The following is a 15,341-nucleotide window of genomic DNA, read 5'->3' as shown; positions in this document are numbered from 1 at the left end:
GCCGTCGAGAAAAATACACTTCAGAGCTTAGAAAATGCGTACAAAGATTTACTCTGCCACAACAATTCGCAACCACTGAGGTCCACAGCGATGACTGACGGGGTGCTGCCGTCTTTCATCTATCATCATCTGTGATCTTGGCTCAGGCCCGAAAAGACTCGCTATTTGGAAATTTTCGGTTCAAAGTATTACATTGGCCCATTTAAAATTGTGCTGCCCCCTGTGAGAATCGAACTCACGACCCCTGGTTTACAAGACCAGTGCTCTGCCCCTGAGCTAAGGAGGCTGTTGCAGTGTATGCTTCTTTGCGTTCACCACAGCCGTCGAGAAAAATACACTTCAGAGCTTAGAAAATGCGTACAAAGATTTACTCTGCCACAACAATTCGCAACCACTGAGGTCCACAGCGATGACTGACGGGGTGCTGCCGTCTTTCATCTATCATCATCTGTGATCTTGGCTCAGGCCCGAAAAGACTCGCTATTTGGAAATTTTCGGTTCAAAGTATTACATTGGCCCATTTAAAATTGTGCTGCCCCCTGTGAGAATCGAACTCACGACCCCTGGTTTACAAGACCAGTGCTCTGCCCCTGAGCTAAGGAGGCTGTTGCAGTGTATGCTTCTTTGCGTTCACCACAGCCGTCGAGAAAAATACACTTCAGAGCTTAGAAAATGCGTACAAAGATTTACTCTGCCACAACAATTCGCAACCACTGAGGTCCACAGCGATGACTGACGGGGTGCTGCCGTCTTTCATCTATCATCATCTGTGATCTTGGCTCAGGCCCGAAAAGACTCGCTATTTGGAAATTTTCGGTTCAAAGTATTACATTGGCCCATTTAAAATTGTGCTGCCCCCTGTGAGAATCGAACTCACGACCCCTGGTTTACAAGACCAGTGCTCTGCCCCTTTTTTTTTTTTTTTTTTTATTTTTTTTGTACAAAATGTCCAACTAACCACATGACTGTATTAAGCTTCGTCCGCGGAAAAAAATAAGAATCGGGCCGTACGATGATATCAATGGTATAAGTGGCTTCAGCAGACCTAGTGACAAAAGCCAGTTGTTTCCTGAGCCAACGCCAATTGGCAAGGTGGCCACAACAGGTGAATCGATGCTCAAGGGTATCCAGTAGACCACACCGAGTACATTTGTCCGTGTCAGAAAGACCAATGCGGTGCAGTCGTACATTTGTGGGGATCAAATTATTAATTACCCTATACCACGTGGACGTCACGGCCATAGAGTGGATCGGCAGACTAACATTCTTCCAGACGTTCCTCCAGGAGACAGTGGGAAACGCCAGTTCTATTGGATTGGGACCATCCTGCCCCTTCCAGCGGGCAATCAAACACTTGGTCGTTGGCACAGGTCGTCGCAAAAAGACGTCACCGAGGTAGCTCACCGCAATGTAAAATTCCCGGATGTGCTTCAACTTAAAATTGAGGCGACCGACGTCGACAGGTGGAGCAAGGCTCCCCGGACGCACGACCGTAAAAAGCTTGGACGTAATGGAACTCACTTCTCGTGTTACAATTAGAGTCGTACGGCGGACGTACAACGCTGACGCCTTGCGAGTAATGTCAGAGAGACCCAAGCCTCCGGAGAGACGCGGTTTCGTCATAACCTCGTAACGTACTTTGAAGAGATGACCCTTCCATATAAACCTGCCGGACAGTTGGCGCAACCTTTTCGCCACCATCAGGGGAAGTGGGAACAGGTGAGCAACATAGTAGGATTTACATAAAACGTACGTGTCTAAAATGCGAACTTTTTGCAAAATGGTAAGAGAACGCTGTTCATGGACCATCAAAGCACCCTGTATCTTCTCGGTGACAGATTTCCAATTTAGAGCCGCCATTTTTAGAGGACACCGATCAACGATAATCCCCAAGGACGTATGGCGATCGACAAAAGTGGCCCAAGGGACATCAGCATCGCGAAATCCTCGAATGTCAAGGATCTTGCATTTGCCTTGATTAAGACGTGCTCCAGAGACACGACAGTAAGCATCAACTGCCCCTTTCTACAACGGGATATCAGTACGCTGACGGAGGAGAACAACGACATCATCCGCGTATGCCTTAATAGTGAGGTGGCCACCAGAGAGGGTCATACCCTGAAGCTTGAGAGCAACAGTCCGAAGCAGCGGTTCCAGAGACAATATGAATAAGGACATAGAAAGCGGACTACCCTGAGGCACCCCTCGGCGGATATTAATGAGCGGCGTCAGCTGCCCATTGACAGACACCCGGGCAGTGATTCCCCTATACAAATTGCCAAGAACACCACGTGATGAAGCGTTAAAACCTATTGTTGCTAAAACACGATCTAAAAAGACATGACTAACGTGATCAAAAGCCTTATAAAAATCAAGGAAAGCAAAGGCACAATGGACATTGGTAACCGCCGCAACCGAGACAACATCCCGATATTCGGCTACAGGGGTCAGAATAGATCTATCATTTAAACAACATTGATGTGCACCAATCACATCCCTAAGCAGTGAAGATAATCGGCTATTGAGCGCTCTAGCAGCTGTCTTGTAGTCAAAATTCAGCAATGTGAGCGGACGAAGATTGGCAGCAGATAAACGACCAGAGGACTTGGGAATTAAAACAATTTTCCCTACTTTAAAATCGGCAGGCACATCAATCCCCCTGACAATCTCATTTAAAATCTGCGTAAAAATGCCACCCAAAAGAGGCCAAAAACGGAGATAAAATTCTTTAGGCAGGCCGTCTGGACCCGGCGATTTACTGGACGGAGAGCGAGCAATAAAATCGAAAACATCATCTACCTGGAACTCCCGGAGAAATTCGCCGTTCGCGTCAGGCGCGATCGTCGCAGTAAGATCCCCAAGGACATCATCCGAAAGAGACTCACCAGAATCATCGGCAGAATAGAGACTAGCGTAATACTGATGGAGAGCACGAACCATTTCCTCCTGTGCAATAAGCTGCCGTCCATCATCCACCGTAAGAGAAGAGATGAAGGAGCGACGACGACGAGTCTGATGCCGTAGCAGGTGGTACAAGGATGTCAGTTCACCTTCAACAAGAGAGTGAGGTTTCGACTTAACTCGCAGACCATCCATCTGCCGTCGTTGAAGGCTCAAGAGCTTGGCTTTAATACGACGAACATCATGGATCCGCAGAGGAGAGGTACCCGCCGCGTCATACAGTTCACGCAGGACAGAGTAGTAATATTCATACGTGTTCTTAAAATCACGCGCCCTGGCAGCACAGTAAAAAATCAAAGTCTGACGAATCTTGGGCTTGGCAAACGCAGTCCACCATACCAGCAAGGAGGGGTAACGCGGGACAGAGCGAAGACATCGCTCCCACACGGCACTTATAACATCATCTATAGCACTGTCGGCAAGGTGGGAAACATTTAACATCCACTGGGAACGATATAGTTTGGCAGGTTGGTGACTAAGATTTACAGTTGCAGTAAAAGCACAATGGTCAGAAAAACTAGTAGGAATAACGTCGACAGAAAGAAGTTTATCACATAAAAAATCAGAGAAGTAGAATCTGTCGAGTCTGCTGCATGAGGACGCGGTAAAAAACGTATATTTCACCAGGGTGGGATATTTGTGTTCCCAAACGTCACGCAGATGCATCGTACGAACCAAGTCATGTAAATCACGGCAATAATTAAAATTGGGAGACTGGTCTTCAGGGCGTAAAACACAATTAAAATCGCCTCCGAGCAGGAGACTTCGAGGACTCTGGCGCAAAAGATAAATAAGCTCTTCCTTATAAAAGCGCGATCGAGCCACAGTGTGACCCGAACCAGAGGGGGCATACAAAACAACGAGGCGGAGATCAAAAAGACGACAACCAATCCCACGGCCAGAGTCAAGGAATTCAACGTCAGTAATAGGAATGCCCTCTCGAAAGAAAAGAGCAGTTCCTGTTGAATATTCCGGCGCGACATTAAAAACAGTGTGAAATCCAGGTAGAGAGAGATCAGAAAACAACACTTCCTGCAAAAACACTACGTCCGCACAGGCGTCGTAAATAAACTGCCGCAAAGAGGCAATGCGAACGTCGGACTCAATACGGTTAACATTTAAGGTAAGAAAGGTGTATGCTTGAACCATAGAGAGAAAAGCGAGAGAAGAAATCACCTACACTGACGCACCAACGTCACAGTCCATTGCAGGGGAGACGGAGGCATCCGAGGGAGGGGGACTGCTACCCCGTTCCGCGGATCCCTTACGCTTCGGTTTTTTACGAACAGCATTAACGTTCGGCTGAACGCGTAACTTGCGTCGGCTGACGGGCAAGGAAGCTTCAGCCGCCGGTGACGTAGGAGGGTCAAGTTCTGTATCCGACACCACCCGCGCCGGTCCACATCCGGGATCCGGGGTCGCGGGGGAAACATCCGACGAAACGGAATGGTCGACATCGACACTAGCATCCGGCAAACATGGACTACACGGAGGCGAAATGTGAGCAGGAAGGTCCGAGGCTGCAAAGGTGGAAGGAAGCGGAGCAGCTCCGCTGGCAGAGCTGTGGGGCAGCGAAGCAGGAAGTTGTTGCGGCTCCACTTGTTGTGACAACGAAGTCGGTTGGGAAGACGGCGCCAACCGGCCCGACCGACGATCCGACTCGAGAGAAGCCGCGTCGGAGGCCGGAGGGGCGTCAGCAGCCGCCACCGGAACCGCTACCTCAGGAGGGCAGGGAGCATCGACACTACACGGTGGCTCGGAGGATGCCGGTCGCTCGGACTGGGGCATCTCAGGGAGATCCTCATCCGTACTATTTCCATCTTGTGGGCGACGCCTCTTATTATGCAATAGAGGCACACCCACCTGAGGGACAGACGGAACAGCATCAGATTTAGCACGCAATGGAGGAAATTCTGTGTCAGGGGTGTGCAAAACCTGTGGCGGGGCGCTACGAACATTGGACTGTGCTACACCAAGAGTAGAACCACCTGCAACGAGGTCAGCGACCGTTAACTTGCGACGCTGTTCGAGAGAATTTTTTAAAACAAAAACCCTCCGCGGACAGTCGGTACGCACGTGACCACTTTCATTGCACAAAAAACACGTGCCAACCTGACCACTATATGTGACATGAACACGATATCCACCGATCTGCAGGTGAGATGGAATATTCTGCTTAATGTGCATTTCGACTGAACGAATACCACTGTAACATTGCAGGCGATGTTGGCTTGACCAGCGTTCAAGGCGAATGCTCTTAACATCACCATACTTTTGTAGACCCTCCTTAAGATAGACATTATCCACCTCCGGCGGAAGGTTGTAAACACGAACACTGGTGTACGTAATGGAAGCATTGGAAAGCAACACGGTACTGACAGAATCATCCCGATGCCGAAAGAGAACTTGATGACCATATTTAGAAAGAATTTTATCAACCTGAAGTGGGTCCATAAACTTAACAAAGAAAACATACAGTTCGGTATCAAAATAAGCAGTGTGCACCTGAGCCGAATGAACACCAAAGCTATCGACCAACCAGTCATGGATCTCAAGGGAACTAGGTTGCACATGGCGGGTTGACTTGTCAAAAGTAAAACTAACTGTAGCCTGACGAGGAATAACCTGGGACGACATTTTCAAACTATGCGGTCGAAACCGCTACACAAAACACACTGAAAGAAGGACAGAAGGTAACACAAGGTACGAAACAATGACGGAGAAACACTCACAGACGTTGCAACACAACACGTAAACAAAAACGATAGTCCACTATACGTAACGCTACGGCGGAGCGGAAGACTAGGCACGTCCACACTGCACGGCGTCTACAGCGGAACTGACCCCTGAGCTAAGGAGGCTGTTGCAGTGTATGCTTCTTAGCGTTCACCACAGCCGTCGAGAAAAATACACTTCAGAGCTTAGAAAATGCGTACAAAGATTTACTCTGCCACAACAATTCGCAACCACTGAGGTCCACAGCGATGACTGACGGGGTGCTGCCGTCTTTCATCTATCATCATCTGTGATCTTGGCTCAGGCCCGAAAAGACTCGCTATTTGGAAATTTTCGGTTCAAAGTATTACATTGGCCCATTTAAAATTGTGCTGCCCCCTGTGAGAATCGAACTCACGACCCCTGGTTTACAAGACCAGTGCTCTGCCCCTGAGCTAAGGAGGCTGTTGCAGTGTATGCTTCTTTGCGTTCACCACAGCCGTCGAGAAAAATACACTTCAGAGCTTAGAAAATGCGTACAAAGATTTACTCTGCCACAACAATTCGCAACCACTGAGGTCCACAGCGATGACTGACGGGGTGCTGCCGTCTTTCATCTATCATCATCTGTGATCTTGGCTCAGGCCCGAAAAGACTCGCTATTTGGAAATTTTCGGTTCAAAGTATTACATTGGCCCATTTAAAATTGTGCTGCCCCCTGTGAGAATCGAACTCACGACCCCTGGTTTACAAGACCAGTGCTCTGCCCCTGAGCTAAGGAGGCTGTTGCAGTGTATGCTTCTTTGCGTTCACCACAGCCGTCGAGAAAAATACACTTCAGAGCTTAGAAAATGCGTACAAAGATTTACTCTGCCACAACAATTCGCAACCACTGAGGTCCACAGCGATGACTGACGGGGTGCTGCCGTCTTTCATCTATCATCATCTGTGATCTTGGCTCAGGCCCGAAAAGACTCGCTATTTGGAAATTTTCGGTTCAAAGTATTACATTGGCCCATTTAAAATTGTGCTGCCCCCTGTGAGAATCGAACTCACGACCCCTGGTTTACAAGACCAGTGATCTGCCCCTGAGCTAAGGAGGCTGTTGCAGTGTATGCTTCTTTGCGTTCACCACAGCCGTCGAGAAAAATACACTTCAGAGCTTAGAAAATGCGTACAAAGATTTACTCTGCCACAACAATTCGCAACCACTGAGGTCCACAGCGATGACTGACGGGGTGCTGCCGTCTTTCATCTATCATCATCTGTGATCTTGGCTCAGGCCCGAAAAGACTCGCTATTTGGAAATTTTCGGTTCAAAGTATTACATTGGCCCATTTAAAATTGTGCTGCCCCCTGTGAGAATCGAACTCACGACCCCTGGTTTACAAGACCAGTGCTCTGCCCCTGAGCTAAGGAGGCTGTTGCAGTGTATGCTTCTTTGCGTTCACCACAGCCGTCGAGAAAAATACACTTCAGAGCTTAGAAAATGCGTACAAAGATTTACTCTGCCACAACAATTCGCAACCACTGAGGTCCACAGCGATGACTGACGGGGTGCTGCCGTCTTTCATCTATCATCATCTGTGATCTTGGCTCAGGCCCGAAAAGACTCGCTATTTGGAAATTTTCGGTTCAAAGTATTACATTGGCCCATTTAAAATTGTGCTGCCCCCTGTGAGAATCGAACTCACGACCCCTGGTTTACAAGACCAGTGCTCTGCCCCTGAGCTAAGGAGGCTGTTGCAGTGTATGCTTCTTTGCGTTCACCACAGCCGTCGAGAAAAATACACTTCAGAGCTTAGAAAATGCGTACAAAGATTTACTCTGCCACAACAATTCGCAACCACTGAGGTCCACAGCGATGACTGACGGGGTGCTGCCGTCTTTCATCTATCATCATCTGTGATCTTGGCTCAGGCCCGAAAAGACTCGCTATTTGGAAATTTTCGGTTCAAAGTATTACATTGGCCCATTTAAAATTGTGCTGCCCCCTGTGAGAATCGAACTCACGACCCCTGGTTTACAAGACCAGTGCTCTGCCCCTGAGCTAAGGAGGCTGTTGCAGTGTATGCTTCTTTGCGTTCACCACAGCCGTCGAGAAAAATACACTTCAGAGCTTAGAAAATGCGTACAAAGATTTACTCTGCCACAACAATTCGCAACCACTGAGGTCCACAGCGATGACTGACGGGGTGCTGCCGTCTTTCATCTATCATCATCTGTGATCTTGGCTCAGGCCCGAAAAGACTCGCTATTTGGAAATTTTCGGTTCAAAGTATTACATTGGCCCATTTAAAATTGTGCTGCCCCCTGTGAGAATCGAACTCACGACCCCTGGTTTACAAGACCAGTGCTCTGCCCCTTTTTTTTTTTTTTTTTTTTTTTAAATATTGTATTTCCTAAGCAGGAATCATACCCCTTTTTTTTTTTATTACAAGACCTGTGCTCTGCCCCTTTTTTTTATTTTTTTTTTATTTTTTTTCCCCTTGTTTTAGACCGGTGCTTTACCACATTTTTTTTCTTTCTTCCTTGTTCTCTTCGATTTACCTCTTGTTTCTTTTTCTTAGTTTATTGTTTTCATTGTGGAAAAGTTAGAGGTGACAGCGAGATTCAGGCCTGCGGAAACAAAGTGGGCAGGGGTCGAAGTCTGAGGCCTGGCCACGATGACTCCACCGTCCAGTTTCCGAATGTCACCTGTACAAGGGCGTCGTACTATCCCCTACTGTCTTGGTTCTTGGTCTCTCGTTCGTTTTTCTTGTGCGCCCTAAAGGTCCACGAAAACCTCAGTCCTGGTATAGAGAAGAAAACATACATAAAAGCGGCAAATCCAGAAACAGTGTAAAAGAAAACGGCTCACACATGTGACCTTAGCCAACACCCTCTCTTTCAAATGTCAGGCTAAGCATATTTGCAAAATCATCACGGAGGCCTGGCAATCGCAAGCGCTGCCAGTAAGCAGTAAGCATGTACTGCCGAAACGCTAGGTGTCCATCCTCTTCATGACAACTGTTGACAAAATGTACGAAATGGCCAATCAACCACATGACGGTATTGAGCTTCGTTCGCGGAAAAAAGGAAGAATCGGGCCGGACGATGATGTCAATAGTATAAGAGGCTTCAGCAGACCTAGTGACAAAAGCAAGTTGTTTCCTGAGCCAACGCCAATTAGCAAGGTGCCCACAGCAGGTGAATCGATGCTCAAGGGTATCCAGGAGACCACACCGAGTACAGTTGTCCGTGTCAGAAAGACCAATACGGTGCAGACGTACATTGGTGGGGACCAAATTATTAATTACCCTATACCATGTGGACGCCACAGCCATAGAGTGGATCGGCAGACTAACATTCTTCCAGACGTTCCTCCAGGACACGGATGGAGACGCCAGTTCTATTGGATTGGGACCGGCCAGCCCCTCCCAGCGGGCAATCAAGCCCTTGGTCGTTGGCACCGGTCGTCGCATGAAGACGTCACCGAGGTAACTCACCGCAATGTAAAATTCCCGGATGTGTTTCAACTGAAAATTGAGGCGACCGACATCGACAGGTGGAGCAAGGCTCTCCGGACGCACAACAGTAAAAAGCCTGGATGTAATTGAAGTCACCTCTTGCGTAACAATTAGAGTCGTACGGCGGACGTACAAAGCAGACGCCTTGCGAGTAATGTCAGAGAGGCCCAAGCCTCCGGAAATACGCGGTTTCGTCATTACCTCGTAACGTAACTTGAATAGATGGCCCTTCCATATAAATCTGCTAGACAATTGGCGCAACCTTTTCGCCACCATCATGGGAAGTGGGAACAGCTGAGCAACATAATAAGCTTTACATAGAACGTAGGTGTCTAAGATTCTGACTTTTTGCAAAATGGTAGCAGAGCGCTGCTCATGGACCATCAGAGCCCCCTGTATCTTCTCGGTGACAGATTTCCAATTAAGAGCCGCCATTTTTAGAGGACATCGATCAATGATAATCCCCAAGGACGTATGGCGATCGACAAAAGTGGCCCAAGGGACATCAGCATCGCGAAATCCCCGAATATCAAGGAACTTACATTTACCCTGATTGAGCCGCGCTCCAGAGACACGACAGTATGCATCAACTGCCCCTTTCAACAACGGGATATCATCACGGTGACGGAGGAGAACAACGACATCATCCGCATATGCCTTAACAGTGAGCTTCCCACCAGAGAGGGTCATACCATGAAGCTTGAGAACAATAGTCCGAAGCAGCGGTTCCAGGGACAATACGAATAAAGACATAGAGAGCGGACTACCCTGAGGCACCCCGCGGCGGATAGCAATGGGCGGCGTCAGCTGCCCATTGACTGACACCCGAGCAGTTATTCCCCTATACAAATTGCCAAGAACACCACGTGATGAAGCGTTAAAACCTATTGTACCTAAAACACGATCTAAAAACACATGACTGACGTGATCAAAAGCCTTATAAAAATCAAGGAAAGCAAAGGCACAATGTACGTTTGTAACCGCCGCAACCGAGATAACATCCCGATATTCGGCTACTGGGGTCAGAATAGATCTATCATGAAAACAACATTGATGTGCACCAATCACACCCCGAAGCAGAGAAGACAACCGGCTATTGAGCGCCCTAGCAGCTGTCTTGTAGTCAAAGTTCAGCAATGTGAGCGGACGAAGATTGGCAGCAGATAAACGACCAGAGGACTTCGGAATTAAAACAATTTTCCCTACTTTAAAATCGGCAGGCACATCCATCCCCCTGACAATCTCATTTAAAATCTGCGTAAAAATGCCACCCAAAAGAGGCCAAAAACGGAGATAAAATTCTTTAGGCAGGCCGTCTGGACCCGGCGATTTACTGGACGGAGAGCGAGCAATAAAATCGAAAACATCATCTACCTGGAACTCCCGGAGAAATTCGCCGTTCGCGTCAGGCGCGATCGTCGCAGTTAGATCCCCAAGGACATCATCCGAAAGAGACTCACCAGAATCATCGGCAGAATAGAGACTAGCGTAATACTGATGGAGAGCACGAACCATTTCCTCCTGTGCAATAAGCTGCCGTCCATCATCCACCGTAAGAGAAGAGATGAAGGAGCGACGACGACGAGTCTGATGCCGTAGCAGGTGGTACAAGGATGTCAGTTCACCTTCAACAAGAGAGTGAGGTTTCGACTTAACTCGCAGACCATCCATCTGTCGTCGTTTAAGGCTCAAGAGCTTGGCTTTAATACGACGAACATCATGGATCCGCAGAGGAGAGGTACCCGCCGCATCATATAGTTCACGCAGGACAGAGTAGTAATATTCATACGTGTTCTTAAAATCACGCGCCCTTGCAGCACAGTAAAAAATCAAAGTCTGACGAATCTTGGGCTTGGCAAACGCAGTCCACCATACCAGCAAGGAGGGGTAACGCGGGACAGAGCGAAGACATCGCTCCCACACGGCACTTATAACATCATCTATAGCACTGTCGGCAAGGTGGGAAACATTTAACATCCACTGGGAACGATAAAGTTTTGCAGGTTGGTGACTAAGATTTATAGTTGCAGTAAAAGCACAATGGTCAGAAAAACTAGTAGGAATAACGTCGACAGAAAGAATTTTATCACATAAAAATTCAGAGAAGTAGAATCTGTCGAGTCTACTGCATGAGGACGCGGTAAAAAACGTATATTTCACCAGGGTGGGATATTTGTGTTCCCAAACGTCACGCAGATGCATCGTACGAACTAAGTCATGTAAATCGCGGCAATAATTAAAATTGGGAGACTGGTCTTCAGGGCGTAAAACACAATTAAAATCGCCTCCGAGCAGGAGACTCCGAGGACTCTGGCGCAAAAGATAAATAAGCTCTTCCTTATAAAAGCGCGATCGAGTCACAGTGTGACCCGAACCAGAGGGGGCATACAAAACAACGAGGCGGAGATCAAAAAGACGACAACCAATCCCACGGCCAGAGTCAAGGAATTCAATGTCAGTAATAGGAATGCCCTCTCGAAAGAAAAGAGCAGTTCCTGTTGAATATTCCGGCGCGACATTAAAAACAGTTTGAAATCCAGGTAGAGAGAGATCAGAAAACAACACTTCCTGCAAAAACACTACGTCCGCACAGGCGTCGTAAATAAACTGCCGCAAAGAGGCAATGCGAACGTCGGACTCAATACGGTTAACATTTAAGGTAAGAAAGGTGTATGCTTGAACCATAGAGAGAAAAGCGAGAGAGGAAATCACCTACAGCGACGCACCAGCGTCACAGTCCATAGCAGGGGAGACGGAGGCATCCGAGGGAGGGGGACTGCTACCCCGATCCGCGGATCCCTTACGCTTCGGTTTTTTACGAACAGCATTAACGTTCGGCTGAACGCGTAACTTGCGTCGGCTGACGGGCAAGGAAGCTTCAGCCGCCGGTGACGTAGGAGGGTCAAGTTCTGTATCCGACACCACCCGCGCCGGTCCACATCCGGGATCCGGGGTCGCGGGGGAAACATCCGACAAAACGGAATGGTCAACACCGACACTAGCATCCGGCAAACATGGACTGCACGGAGGCGAAACGTGAGCAGGAAGGTCCGAGACCGCAAAGTTGGAAGGAAGCGGAGCAGCACCGCTGGCAGAGGTATGGGGCAGCGAAGCAGGAAGTTGTCGCGGCTCCACTTGTTGTGACAACGAAGTCGGTTCGGAAGACGCCGCCAACAGGCCCGACCGACAATCCGACTCGAGAGAAGCTGCGTCGGAGGCCGGAGGGGCGTCAGCAGCCGCCACCGGAACCGCTACCTCAGGAGGGCAGGGAGCAGCTACAGTACACAATGGCTCGGAGGATGCCGGTCGCTCGGACTGGGGCATCTCAGGGAGATCCTCATCCGTACTATTGCCATCGTGTGGGCGACGCCTCTTATTATTCAAAAGTGGCACACCCACCTGAGGGACAGACGGAACAACATCAGATTTAGCACGCAAAGGAGGAAATTCTGTGTCAGGGGTGCGCAAAACCTGTGGCGGGGCGCTACTACCAGTGGACTGTGCTACACCAAGAGCAGAACCACCTGCAACGAGGTCGGCGACCGTTAACTTGCGACGCTGTTCGAGAGAATTTTTTAAAACAAATACCCTCCGCGGACAGTCGGTACGCACGTGACCACTTTCATTGCACAAAAAACAGGTGCCAACCTGACCACTATATGTTATATGGACACGATATCCACCGATCTGCAGGTGAGATGGAATATTCTGCTTAACGTGCATTTCGACTGAACGAATACCACTGTAACATTGCAGGCGATGTTGGCTTGACCAGCGTTCAAGGCGAATGCTCTTTACATCACCATACTTTTGTAGACCCTCCTTAAGATAGACATTATCCACCTCCGGTGGAAGGTTGTAAACACGAACACTGGTGTACGTAATGGAAGCATTGGAAAGCAGCACGGTACTTACAGAATTATCCCGATGCCGAAAGAGAACTTGATGACCATATTTAGAAAGAATTTTATCAACCTGAAGTGGGTCCATAAACTTAACAAAGAAAACATACAGTTCGGTATCAAAATAAGCAGTGTGCACCTGATCCGAATGAACACCAAAGCTATCGACCAACCAGTCATGGATCTCAAGGGAACTAGGTTGCACATGGCGGGTTGACATGTCAAAAGTAAAACTAACTGTAGCCTGACGAGGAATAACCTGGGACGACATTTTCAAACTATGCGGTCGAAACCGCTACACAAAACACACTGAAAGAAAGACAGAAACTAACACAAGGTACGAAACAACGACGGAGAAACACTCACAGACGTTGCAACACAACACGTAAACAAAAACGATAGTCCACTATACGTAACGCTACGGCGGAGCGGAAGACTAGGCACGTCCACACTGCACGGCGTCTAAAGCGGAACTGATGAGAAAAATACACTTCAGAGCTTAGAAAATGCGTACAAAGATTTACTCTGCCACAACAATTCGCAACCACTGAGGTCCACAGCGATGACTGACGGGGTGCTGCCGTCTTTCATCTATCATCATCTGTGATCTTGGCTCAGGCCCGAAAAGACTCGCTATTTGGAAATTTTCGGTTCAAAGTATTACATTGGCCCATTTAAAATTGTGCTGCCCCCTGTGAGAATCGAACTCACGACCCCTGGTTTACAAGACCAGTGCTCTGCCCCTGAGCTAAGGAGGCTGTTGCAGTGTATGCTTCTTTGCGTTCACCACAGCCGTCGAGAAAAATACACTTCAGAGCTTAGAAAATGCGTACAAAGATTTACTCTGCCACAACAATTCGCAACCACTGAGGTCCACAGCGATGACTGACGGGGTGCTGCCGTCTTTCATCTATCATCATCTGTGATCTTGGCTCAGGCCCGAAAAGACTCGCTATTTGGAAATTTTCGGTTCAAAGTATTACATTGGCCCATTTAAAATTGTGCTGCCCCCTGTGAGAATCGAACTCACGACCCCTGGTTTACAAGACCAGTGCTCTGCCCCTGAGCTAAGGAGGCTGTTGCAGTGTATGCTTCTTTGCGTTCACCACAGCCGTCGAGAAAAATACACTTCAGAGCTTAGAAAATGCGTACAAAGATTTACTCTGCCACAACAATTCGCAACCACTGAGGTCCACAGCGATGACTGACGGGGTGCTGCCGTCTTTCATCTATCATCATCTGTGATCTTGGCTCAGGCCCGAAAAGACTCGCTATTTGGAAATTTTCGGTTCAAAGTATTACATTGGCCCATTTAAAATTGTGCTGCCCCCTGTGAGAATCGAACTCACGACCCCTGGTTTACAAGACCAGTGCTCTGCCCCTGAGCTAAGGAGGCTGTTGCAGTGTATGCTTCTTTGCGTTCACCACAGCCGTCGAGAAAAATACACTTCAGAGCTTAGAAAATGCGTACAAAGATTTACTCTGCCACAACAATTCGCAACCACTGAGGTCCACAGCGATGACTGACGGGGTGCTGCCGTCTTTCATCTATCATCATCTGTGATCTTGGCTCAGGCCCGAAAAGACTCGCTATTTGGAAATTTTCGGTTCAAAGTATTACATTGGCCCATTTAAAATTGTGCTGCCCCCTGTGAGAATCGAACTCACGACCCCTGGTTTACAAGACCAGTGCTCTGCCCCTGAGCTAAGGAGGCTGTTGCAGTGTATGCTTCTTTGCGTTCACCACAGCCGTCGAGAAAAATACACTTCAGAGCTTAGAAAATGCGTACAAAGATTTACTCTGCCACAACAATTCGCAACCACTGAGGTCCACAGCGATGACTGACGGGGTGCTGCCGTCTTTCATCTATCAACATCTGTGATCTTGGCTCAGGCCCGAAAAGACTCGCTATTTGGAAATTTTCGGTTCAAAGTATTACATTGGCCCATTTAAAATTGTGCTGCCCCCTGTGAGAATCGAACTCACGACCCCTGGTTTACAAGACCAGTGCTCTGCCCCTGAGCTAAGGAGGCTGTTGCAGTGTATGCTTCTTTGCGTTCACCACAGCCGTCGAGAAAAATACACTTCAGAGCTTAGAAAATGCGTACAAAGATTTACTCTGCCACAACAATTCGCAACCACTGAGGTCCACAGCGATGACTGACGGGGTGCTGCCGTCTTTCATCTATCATCATCTGTGATCTTGGCTCAGGCCCGAAAAGACTCGCTATTTGGAAATTTTCGGTTCAAAGT

General features: G+C 48.3%; 13 non-coding genes across 13 annotated transcripts; all 13 read right to left on the bottom strand.

Moving 5' to 3' along the window:
• Positions 1 to 214: 214 nt before the first annotated feature.
• Positions 215 to 286, bottom strand: Trnat-ugu (transfer RNA threonine (anticodon UGU)). The gene has a single exon. It is a non-coding gene; the product is annotated as a tRNA-Thr (tRNA).
• Positions 287 to 533: 247 nt separating this feature from the next.
• Trnat-ugu (transfer RNA threonine (anticodon UGU)) lies at positions 534 to 605 on the bottom strand. The gene has a single exon. It is a non-coding gene; the product is annotated as a tRNA-Thr (tRNA).
• Positions 606 to 6,069: 5,464 nt separating this feature from the next.
• Trnat-ugu (transfer RNA threonine (anticodon UGU)) lies at positions 6,070 to 6,141 on the bottom strand. Its single transcript has one exon. It is a non-coding gene; the product is annotated as a tRNA-Thr (tRNA).
• Positions 6,142 to 6,388: 247 nt separating this feature from the next.
• Trnat-ugu (transfer RNA threonine (anticodon UGU)) lies at positions 6,389 to 6,460 on the bottom strand. The gene has a single exon. It is a non-coding gene; the product is annotated as a tRNA-Thr (tRNA).
• A 247-nt stretch (positions 6,461 to 6,707) lies between these two features.
• On the bottom strand, positions 6,708 to 6,779 carry Trnat-ugu (transfer RNA threonine (anticodon UGU)). Its single transcript has one exon. It is a non-coding gene; the product is annotated as a tRNA-Thr (tRNA).
• Positions 6,780 to 7,026: 247 nt separating this feature from the next.
• Positions 7,027 to 7,098, bottom strand: Trnat-ugu (transfer RNA threonine (anticodon UGU)). The gene has a single exon. It is a non-coding gene; the product is annotated as a tRNA-Thr (tRNA).
• A 247-nt stretch (positions 7,099 to 7,345) lies between these two features.
• On the bottom strand, positions 7,346 to 7,417 carry Trnat-ugu (transfer RNA threonine (anticodon UGU)). The gene has a single exon. It is a non-coding gene; the product is annotated as a tRNA-Thr (tRNA).
• A 247-nt stretch (positions 7,418 to 7,664) lies between these two features.
• Trnat-ugu (transfer RNA threonine (anticodon UGU)) lies at positions 7,665 to 7,736 on the bottom strand. The gene has a single exon. It is a non-coding gene; the product is annotated as a tRNA-Thr (tRNA).
• A 6,037-nt stretch (positions 7,737 to 13,773) lies between these two features.
• On the bottom strand, positions 13,774 to 13,845 carry Trnat-ugu (transfer RNA threonine (anticodon UGU)). Its single transcript has one exon. It is a non-coding gene; the product is annotated as a tRNA-Thr (tRNA).
• A 247-nt stretch (positions 13,846 to 14,092) lies between these two features.
• Trnat-ugu (transfer RNA threonine (anticodon UGU)) lies at positions 14,093 to 14,164 on the bottom strand. Its single transcript has one exon. It is a non-coding gene; the product is annotated as a tRNA-Thr (tRNA).
• Positions 14,165 to 14,411: 247 nt separating this feature from the next.
• Positions 14,412 to 14,483, bottom strand: Trnat-ugu (transfer RNA threonine (anticodon UGU)). The gene has a single exon. It is a non-coding gene; the product is annotated as a tRNA-Thr (tRNA).
• A 247-nt stretch (positions 14,484 to 14,730) lies between these two features.
• Positions 14,731 to 14,802, bottom strand: Trnat-ugu (transfer RNA threonine (anticodon UGU)). The gene has a single exon. It is a non-coding gene; the product is annotated as a tRNA-Thr (tRNA).
• A 247-nt stretch (positions 14,803 to 15,049) lies between these two features.
• Positions 15,050 to 15,121, bottom strand: Trnat-ugu (transfer RNA threonine (anticodon UGU)). The gene has a single exon. It is a non-coding gene; the product is annotated as a tRNA-Thr (tRNA).
• Between the last annotated feature and the right edge of the window lie 220 nt (positions 15,122 to 15,341).

The sequence above is a fragment of the Schistocerca nitens genome, chromosome 1 (genome assembly GCF_023898315.1).
Source record: "Schistocerca nitens isolate TAMUIC-IGC-003100 chromosome 1, iqSchNite1.1, whole genome shotgun sequence".
Taxonomy (NCBI): Eukaryota; Metazoa; Arthropoda; class Insecta; order Orthoptera; family Acrididae; genus Schistocerca; species Schistocerca nitens.
The sequence above is the reverse complement of the archived record's forward strand: the minus strand, read 5'-3'. Positions and strand labels throughout refer to the sequence as shown.